The following is a 9,944-nucleotide window of genomic DNA, read 5'->3' as shown; positions in this document are numbered from 1 at the left end:
TGGGCGCGATGGTGCTGGCGCGTAGCGGCCTCGTCAGGGGTCCGTAGGTGGACAGCCTGGAAGATTCCAGCCCCGCGCAGCCGCTCCCTGCTCTCTCATCTGTCCATTTCCTCTTGGCCTACGAGTCTGAGCACCTCTTCACTCCCTGTCTTCGGTTTTCCTTTTTTAAAAAAATACATATTTTTTATTAACTTCAGAGATGAAGGAAGAGGGAGAGAGAGAGAAACATCAATGATGGGAGAGAATCGTGAATCAGTTGCCTCCTGCACGCCCCACAGTGGGGATCGAGCACGAAACCCTGGCCTGTGTCCTGACCAGCAATCGAACGTGACCTCCTGGTTCATAGGTCAGCGCTCAGCCACTCAGCCACGCCGGCTGGACGCTTGGGTTTTCTAGGGACACTTTTCAATCCTCCAGGACAGGCCAGTGCAAGGTCTGTCATGAACCGTGTCTGTTATAAAACCCCACACCCTAAGGAATGCTTCTCGCTGAGGGGCCTGGGGCGCAACGCCAGGCAGCGGAATGCGCCTCGGAACCCACGGGCCGCCAAGAGGGAAAGGAAAATGCTCCAGGGACCCAGCGCTGCGTCCCCCCCGCCCCGGGAGCGTCTCATTGTGTCCTGATCCACCGCTTCCTGCTTCCCAGGAAGAGCGCCTGGGTTTCAGCTGAGACATAAGTCAACGCGGAGTCGCCAGTGTCACCTGGGGACACGGGGGATACGGAGATGAACAGGCGGCACCCAAACCGCCTCTCGGTCAACCTCATCATAGTTTCTCCCTCTATCGGGACATTTCTTTAAACGGCAAAACAGAGGTATTTGGAAGCGGGTTCCTTTTTTCCTATTTATTTTTTCTCTTACCTTGTGAATGGTCCGGTGGCCCGTGTGAGAAGCAGCTGTGGGAGCGTTAGAGGCGGGCCTCTGCGAGGAAGTGGCTAGACCAGTGGTCGGCAAACTCGTTAGTCAACAGAGCCAAATATCAACAGTGCAACGATTGAAATTTCTTTTGAGAGCCAAGTTTTTTAAACTTAAACTATCTAGGTAGGTACATTGTTATTAACTTAATTAGGGTACTCCTAAGGCTTAGGAAGAGCCACACTCAAGGGGCCAAAGAGCCGCATGTGGCTCGCGAGCCGCAGCTTGCCGACCACGGGTAGACGTTAATAGAATGTGTCACATGTGCCGTCTTCGGGAAAGTCAAGTTCACCGGAAGGCAGGCTCCCGCTGAATCACCTTCAGAATTAACAACCAGTCTGCTCCGGGCGGGCGGGCTCCACCCCGACCCCAGGGTCAGCTGACCTGGTCCCCTGCTGTGGGGACTCAGGTGCGGGCCAGGCAGCCCAGGGCTTCTGGGAAGCCATCTTCCCTGCCCTCCTCTCTTTCCATAATCTGGTTATGAATAATGGATTTTCCCTTTTAATTGCCCGTCCGCGGGCTGGTTTTTGTGGACACTTTGCTTTTTTATGTTTCCTTTCATTCTAATCACAAACTCCCCGGCTGAGGCTCCTTCTCAGAAACCTGGCAATTAGAAGAGGAAGCCAGCCTCCTGCTAGCACTTCATCTGGAGATTCGTCGTAAATAATTAACCCGACGTTGCGCTCGGAAAACCAATGGTCGTGGTGCCATGGGCGGTGTTTGGTGGGAGCGTTCTCTCCTGGGTCTTGAGCCCATTCACAAATCCAGGAAGCAATACCGGCCTTTCCATTAGCAGGAATGAGCTGCCCGCTCTCGAACACTTAGAGAGAAAACCACAGCCCAGCCGCCTCCTCGTGCACTTAAACTTGAGGTTTGCTCCTGGAGCTGTTGTCTGAGGCCCAGGAGGGGATTTTCTCACACCGGCACCTCACAGGCCACCTAAGGCTGCAACTGGCCTCCTGCCGGGGGCAGGAGGGTGTATTTTAACCTCCTGCCAATCAAGGGGGAAGGGTGTGGGGCTGTGGTCACAACTCAGGCTCAGCTCTTGGCTAAAACCGGCAGGAAGAAGAGGTGCCTGGGTGGTTTCTCTTCCTTTCTCTTTCTCTGTCTTCCTCTCTCTCTCTCTCTCTCTCTCTCTCTCTCTTTCAACTGGAGTGAAGTTCATCTATTTATATAAAAGCCCAGCGACTGGGACGGCGGAATGACCAGAACAACCAGAACGACCGGTGGCTATGACGCCCACTGAAGCAGCCAACCAGCCTGATCCGGGCCCCGATAGGCCCCCCCACCTGATCAGGGGTGGGGCCAGCCGGCCAACCGCTCATGGCCCCTCCCCCCCACTGGCCCCGCCCGATGAGCCCCCGTCGGGGCTGCCGGCTGGACCCCACCTGTGCACGAATTCTTGCACCGGGCCTCTAGTATAACATAAAATGAACCACTTTAGTCTCAGGGCAGATGATTGTATGATTCCACTTATAAGAGGTACTTTGAGGGGTCATATTCATAGAGACAGAAAATAAGAGGGTTGCTACCAGGGTCTGGGGCACAGGGAGGAGGGGTTAGTGTTTAGCAAGGACGGAGTTCCCGGTTGGGAAAACACTGAACTATACATTGAAAAGGGCGTGAGCTGGTAAATTTAAATTTTCATGTAGATTTGACCACAAAAATATTTATGCAACTGAAAAAACTACCATTTGCAAGTGCCTCGTTCATTGGCATTTAGCACCACCGCCTCAAACTAGTTCCATTTTCGTCACCTCAAAGGGAACTTCATACCCAGTAAACAGCCACTCCTCGTTCCACGACGCCCGCCCCCCACCCCTGGCCACCACCCATCTGCCTTCTGTGTCTGTGCGCTTACTGATTCTAGAGGCTTCGTGTAAACGAGGCCAGCCACACGGGGACACTTGTGTCTGCCTTCTTTCAGGGCGTAACGGCTGGGGGGATTCAGCCACATCGCAGCACCCGACAGGGCTTCCTGCCTTTTCATGGCTCAGTAATATTCGTGGGAGGAACCTGCCACAGCTTCTCACCCGCTGACGGCCACTCGGGACGTGTCCACTGCGGCTGCTGGGGATCGCGCTGCGCGGCCGTGTGCGCACAGGGACCGGCGGGGCCCTCTGCAGGCGCCGTTGGGGGCTTTCGGCTCTGTTTCCTCCTCTCCTTGCCCGGAAGGCTTGAAGCTGCCCTTACCTGTGGCCGGGTTGGTCCTGCAGTGACCTCCCGCAGCTTGTGGGACAAGCAGCACCTCTTGGAGAACCTGCTGGGTGGCACGTCTCAGAGGTCACGGCATGCAGTGGCCACCCGGCAATTAAGGAGCTGCCAGGAATGTGCCAGGGGAGGGTGCCAGGAATGTGGCCAGGCAGTGCCGCCCGTCACCGGTTTTCTAGAAGCACCACCGGAGGGAAAATCACAGCCTGCGGGGGAGAGGGGGGGAGACTGAGAGTCCATCTTCCTGAGTCACCTTTTGGGGAGCCACCCTTCAAGTTGCGCCTCAGCTTTAGTGTGGGCAGGTGTGTAAGGTGTGTAAGGCATGTAAGGCGTGTAAGGCGCGGGCAGGCCGGGCAACCTGCTGGGTCCCCTCCCTGCAGCAGGACGCTTCACTGTAACAAACCTTTGCTTTCACTCAGAAAAAAAAAGACATGGGGATGCCAACCTGGGAGGGGAGGGCAGTGCCGCCGAAACCTGCCCCAGCTCGGCCCCCTGGGGACCCTCCGCAGCATGGGGTCTCGGGCCGCCCGGGCACGTCCGTCCAAGAGCGAGGCTCCAGTGAAGGAACCGGCGCGCCGGGCTTTCCGCCGGGGCAGGTACAAATACTCCTCCACGGAGTCCCTTTCCTGTGAGATGCCCAAACCTCTTCCACGCGTGTGGGTGAAACACAGCCCGTGAGCCATGTTAACGTGTGCAGCCGGTGCACTTAGTGCGTTCCCGGGGTTGTGCCACCAATACCTCTGTCCAGTCCCAAAGCATCTGCGTCACCCCGAGAGGAGACCCCGCACCCATGTCACAGCCGCCCCCCAACCCACACCCTTTGACCAGAGTCACTGGAAAGCCCAGCCGTCACTGTGAAGCTGGCCCCTGACCGGAGCCTGGGCCCCGTCGTGGTAGCGGCTCAACAGGACAGCCGGCCGGCATGGCTCCGTGGTTGAGGGTCGACCTATGAACCAGGAGGTCACGGTTCTATTCCCGGTCAGGGCCCAGGCCCGGGTTGTGGGCTCGATACCCAGTGTGGGGCGTGCAGGAGGCAGCTGGTCAATGATTTTCTCTCATCATTGATGTTTCTATCTCCCCCTCTCCCTTCCTCTCTGAAAGCAATAAGAATATATTTAAAACACACACACACACAAACACACACACACCACCACCACCAACAAAGATGGGGCAGAAGACAGGAAGAGAAGGTGGGTGGACAGGTGAGGACACTCGGATGTGTCCGGGCGCAGGCTGGGGACTCCCAGGGCGTGTGCTGTCCTAGGCGTAACTGGAATGTTTACATGTTGGTATCGGAGGCGGCCTGGTGTTGACAGCACAGAGCGGGGAGGGGTGGGGAGGAGGCGGGGACAGGGCAGCTCTGCCACCTCTACGTGTGTGGTCTCAGGCAAGTTAATGTCCCTCTGAGCCTCAGCCTGCTAGTCTCTCCCGGGGACTGACAATCCCTGCCTGATCAGGTGCTGGGAGCGCTCCCGGGCAGATCTGAGGGCACTTAGTACTGAAGCCGGCACACAGTAGGTGCTTAAAGGTAGTTACTGTAGCCCGGCCGGTGTGGCTCAGTGGTTGAGCGTCGTCGACCTATGAACCAGGAGGTCACGGTTCGATTCCCGGTCAAGGGCACAGGCCCGGGTTGTGGGCTCGATCCCCAGTGTGGGGTGTGCAGGAGGCAGCCGATCAGTGATTCTCTCTCATTATTAATGTTTTTATCTCTCTCTCCCTCTCCCTTCTTCCCTGAAATCCATAAAAAATATTTTCAAAAAATGTCTATAAAGGTAGTTACTGTACATGGTACCTGTTCTGTGATGCAGATGGCGATGGCGATGGTGGTGAGGATGGTGTTGGGGTTGTCGGTGATGGAGGTGCCCCCGGGGCCTGTCCTTACCCCAAGTCCAGGAGAGGAGAGAGGGAGAGGCGAAGAACGAGGGGGAGACGCTGGAGGAATCTGCCTCCACACTCAGAGAAGCCTGAGAACTTGCAAGCCTGTCGGCAATGGAGGCTGCCTTCCCCTGACTCCCCTGTCCCGGAGGCTGCCTCCCCAGCAAGGCCCAGGGCGCCTCGTTTCTCCTCTCCTGGGGACTCAGAGGCTGCGGAGGGTGTGAAAGGCCGTGACCGGGGTCCCAGCCAGCAGACCCCGGGCCTCTGCTGAGCCAGCAGGTGCCCGGCGGGAGCCCGTGCCCGCAGCGGCGTCCAGGTGGCCCAGCAGGAATGTGGCTTTGGTTTGCTCGCTCCCAGCTCCTGCACCGGGAGAATGCTCGGTGGGCTCTGCGTTCCTGTGCGGGAGACAGTTCCTCAGCAACCAAGTAGCATCTGCAGTGCCTTCTGCTGCGAGGAAGCCGCTGGTTGCCTGGGGAGGGCGGAGACCTCCCTCCCTCCAGCCCCCTGAGCGAGACTCCCCCGGGAGAAGCAAGACCCACATGTCCGAGTCCTAGAGCTGCAGACACAAATGACCACGAACTGGGTGGCTTCAAAGCAGCGGCATTTATTCTCTGGCCGCTCTGGAGGCCAGACATCTGAAATCGAGGTGTCGCCGGGTGCCTCTCCCCGGCCTCTGGGGCCCCAGTGTCCTTGGCTGGCGAGCGTCACTCCAGACCCTGCCTCGGTCTTCCCCTGGCCGTCTCCCTGGGGGTGTCCTCTCCTCATCTCATCAGGACACCAGTCCTTGGATCTGGGCCCACCCTTATCCAGTGTGACCCCCTATCACCTCACTATGTCTGCAAAGACGCCACCTCCAAATGCAGTCGCATCCTGAGGGTCCGGGTGGACTTGAATTTGGGGGCTATTCAACTCAATGCATAAACAAAAACTCTGGATGACAGCAGGGATCCCCAAATCCTCCATACACGAACCTGACACGCAGAAGCACAGTCAAAGCCAGACCACTGCGGTCCCCTCCTTCTCCTTTAAGAGCGACTACATTTTGTGGGGTCTTTTTCCTGAGGTTAGCACTTCTGTAGCTCCCTGTGCCCCTTCACAGGCAGCTCCACCCACTTAGGGTCCTCTGGGGCAGTGTAGGGAGTGGGGTTGGGGGGTTGGGGGGTGGGGGGGAGCAAGAGACAGGGACCTTCAGAGACCAGGTCAGCCCCCTGGGAAGGGACAGGAGAAGGCCGGCTCCACGGGGAGCCCCAGGGAAGGACTGCCCTCGTCCCAGGTGGGGTGGAAGTCTGGGTTCTCCCCGGGGCCCCTGTGGACATCTGGTTTGGGGGAAGGGCCCCTCCGTATTGCTGAGAAGAGAGCGAAGTTCAGCCTCCCCCCACCCCACCCCCGCCTCCTGGCTGGGAGGGCCTGGGGGGCTTCATTACTGCTCCCCACATGGCCTCCACTGAGACCACAGGGCAGGTGGCCTCGTCTCTGCTCGGGGTCAGAGTCCTCACTGGACCGCCTCCTGCAGCAGCCATGGGGGAGAGGGCCCGTTCCTGCTTTCCTGCGGGGCTGCCATGCAAGCCCGCCTTCTCCGATGGCTGACAGCTCCGGGGAGCGGGGCACTGGGACGCTGCCTTTCTACTCGAGGAGGGTGGAGGTCCAGGCGCCCCCTCCCCCTTTTGCTGACAACAGGGCACAGAGGTGAGGCCACTTGCCCAAGGTCACACAGTCAAGGCAGGGCAGTGCCTGCATCATCCAGTTACCAGAGGTGTGCGGGCTGAGATGCGTCAGGGCTGGGGCCTCATGGCCTTACTGGGGGCTACGCGGCCTCTTACAAAGGTAACAGCTGACCCGACCGCATGGCTGGCTCTCCACACCCCAGCGAGTCGCAGCCACGCTTATTGGGCACAGTGGGCCTCTGGGTCACACAGCTCCGTGATGGGTGCTGCGCTGTCACTCGGCCGCTGGCTGGCTGGGAGCACTCTGCTCGGAGGCCGTGACCACAGACAGCTGTTCTGTGGCCTCCTGTTGATCACTTTCACCCCTTTTCTTTTTAATTGTCCGTCCGAGAGGGCGCTCTGTCCCGTGAGGGATTTTCCTGACGACTTCGGAAGGGGATGTTTCTCAGTGGCACAAAGGGAAAGATGTTTGTGTTTGTTTCTAGCAGGCCAGGGACATACTATAAAGATGAAGAACTCGGTAAAAACAACCCAGCTTCTGATGACTACAGAAGACCCTTGTATGGAGTAACTCTTAAGATGGATGCTGCTTCGAGTGGGTATACTGCTTCCCTTCTGAAGGCAAACAGCTTGACATCGTGGCCAAATCATTTTTTCCAAGTTTACCACTAATAAGAATTTGACCGCTTTTGTTCTTGCAAAAGCCATCAGAGCTACTAATCAATCTTAAAGGAACGAAGCTGCCCTTGGTGAGGCCAGAGGCCTGATGTCAGTTGTGTGGGTTGCACGGGGAGGGGGCGGGGGCATCGAACGACGGGGCAGGGAGACAGGATGCTGGGAAGGACGCCACGTCTGGACTTTTGAAAATTTAATGCGTATGTGACTTGACACTTGGACCCGGCCGAGTGGAGAGGGCTGATCTGCACAAGATCATCCCTATTCCATGAGATGTGTTCTGTCCCAGATGAAATTAGATTTCAGGAAACATTGCTTTCCTTTCATGACCGCGAGCCGGCCATGAGCCGGCTGGTGTGTGCGCCTTCCCGGGCTAGGCCAGACCCCCGAGCAGATGTGAGGGATTAGTCAAGGTTCCCATCTGCTAACGGCCACTGCGGTCTGTGCATTTGACCAGCATCCGAGGCGATGGGAGCTGGTCTGTGCAGGGTCAGCGGGGGCAGCCTCTTCCCAGCCAACCAGGAAGAAACTGACCTCAGCAGGCTGTTTTCTTTTTCTTAAAAAAAAAAATATATATTTTTATTGATGTCAGAGAGAAAATGAGAGGGAGAGAGAGATAGAAACATCAATGATGGGAGAGAATCATGAGTCGGCTGCCTCCTGCACACCCCACACTGGGGATTGAGCCTGCAACCCAGGCATGTGCCCTGACCAGGAATCGAACCGTGACCTCCTGGCTCATAAGTCCATGATTAACCACTGAGCCACACAGGCCAGGCTGTAACCAGGATTTATTTAACACTTGTTATCTCGGGGTGATGTCTCCTGCACGAGTTGTTTTCCTTAAACATGTACTTATAAAGCTTTCAACATCTGAGTCAACCACCCATAAGCTGGCTATAAAGTGAGTGCCTGTCTTGGTGGATAACTAGGATTCTTGATGTTCCTGTATGTGAGGGCAACCTGCGTGTGAGACGACGAGGCAACTTTTCCATTAGATATTAACTCATTTGAGTAGCGAAGGCTTTGAAGTCTTCCAGTTTCTCCACTCAAGTGCAGACATGACACTGAAAGCCCTATTCTCCCAACCTTTTTGCAGGCTTTGTCGAAATGGAAGCTCGGGGTGAGCTGCGGGGATAATATAATATTCTGTCTACACATAACTGGGCTGTGCTCTATTCTGATGGAAATTAAGCAATTTTCAGATTCAAACTCTTAGTTCTCTCAGAGCACTAATGGATCACATCCTAAGAAACCTAAAGAATTAGGAATTGACACTTAAAAAGCATTTATAATCCATAGTGTCAAAGCTCCACATATCACATCATCAGGTTCTGCCCTGGCTGGGTAGTTAGTTCAGTTGGTTAGAGCGTTCTTTCCAGTGGCCACAAGTTCCATGTATGCTATCATTTTTCTCAGTAAGTACAGTGTTATCTCCAAGACTACCAATCTGACGGGAATCAGAGCCGGAAGCCAAACCTCAAACCTACATCTCCTGATGCTCAGACCCATTTTCAGTTGCCTGTTTGTCACATAAGCCGCCAGACATTTTATCTGCACGCAGAAGTGTGCGCGGTGGTTTCAGAAGCTGGGCAGTGTAATTCCCGAGATATCAGGAGGCTGAATTCTTTGGACTCATCCCACAGCCTCCAACAAAAAGGTGAAAACTGTCCACTTTGATGAATGACAGCAGGATCCTTCCACTCCATGGGCCATTTTGTAAATATGAAACAGTTGCTGGAAAATTATGTTAGAGATGAATTAACTCCCCCATGACGATGTTTTCTTTTCTTTAATGCAATTTAGTTCAAGCAGAAAGAACAGAAAGGCTCGGAGGGAGGGCCGCACTGGCTGCTGCTTCCGAGGGGTTCCTGGAGGCGAGCCGTGCAGTGAAAAGGTGATTCACAGAAGACCCGGGGCGGGGGCCAGCCTGGCCTTCTGTCCAGGAGGCCTGCGCCAAGGACCCCGGCTGTGCGCATGGGAAGCTGAATTCAGAGCTCCTTCTGCACCACAATCCAGGGCAGCTGGCAGCTGCCCAGGGAGCCGGGAGGGAAACTGCAAGGGCATCCGAGGCCACACTGGCCAGGGCCTGCGGAGCCGCCCAGGGTGGGCCCAGGGCGCCGGATGGGGACCTCATGATGACGCTCATTCCAGAGCCTCCCCTGGGCCCATTGGAAAGCGCACTCCTCGCCAGCAAAGGAGCGCCTCCATCCTATGTCAGAGCCGAAAGGCTGGAATTTCCCTGAAAACGTCTTGGAGTCGCAGGAGGAAGGCCTGACTTTGGAAGACGTGCGCGTCTGGACCTTTTCTCCTGAGCGCACGTGCGAGGAGGAGCCCTCGCCGCCGGGTTTTGTAGAGTGGGCGTCCCCGTGTCCGGACCCCACGGCCGCCCCCAGGCTGCGCCCAGGCGGGGGCCGGGCAGGTGTCCCCGCGCGCGCGGTTTGCCTTCAGGGGGCGCGTCTCAGCGTCGCCCGGCCGGCACCCGGAGGGCAGGGCGTGGCCGCGCGGCGCAGGCCCCGCCCACCGCGACCGGGGGCGGGGCCTGCGCGTCACGTGACGACGGCGCCCAGCGCGAGCGCCCCGCCCGGCGGGAGGAGTCCGGCCGC

Source organism: Myotis lucifugus, unplaced genomic scaffold, assembly GCF_000147115.1.
Source record: "Myotis lucifugus unplaced genomic scaffold, Myoluc2.0 scaffold_208, whole genome shotgun sequence".
Taxonomy (NCBI): domain Eukaryota; kingdom Metazoa; phylum Chordata; class Mammalia; order Chiroptera; family Vespertilionidae; genus Myotis; species Myotis lucifugus.
The sequence above is the reverse complement of the archived record's forward strand: the minus strand, read 5'-3'. Positions refer to the sequence as shown.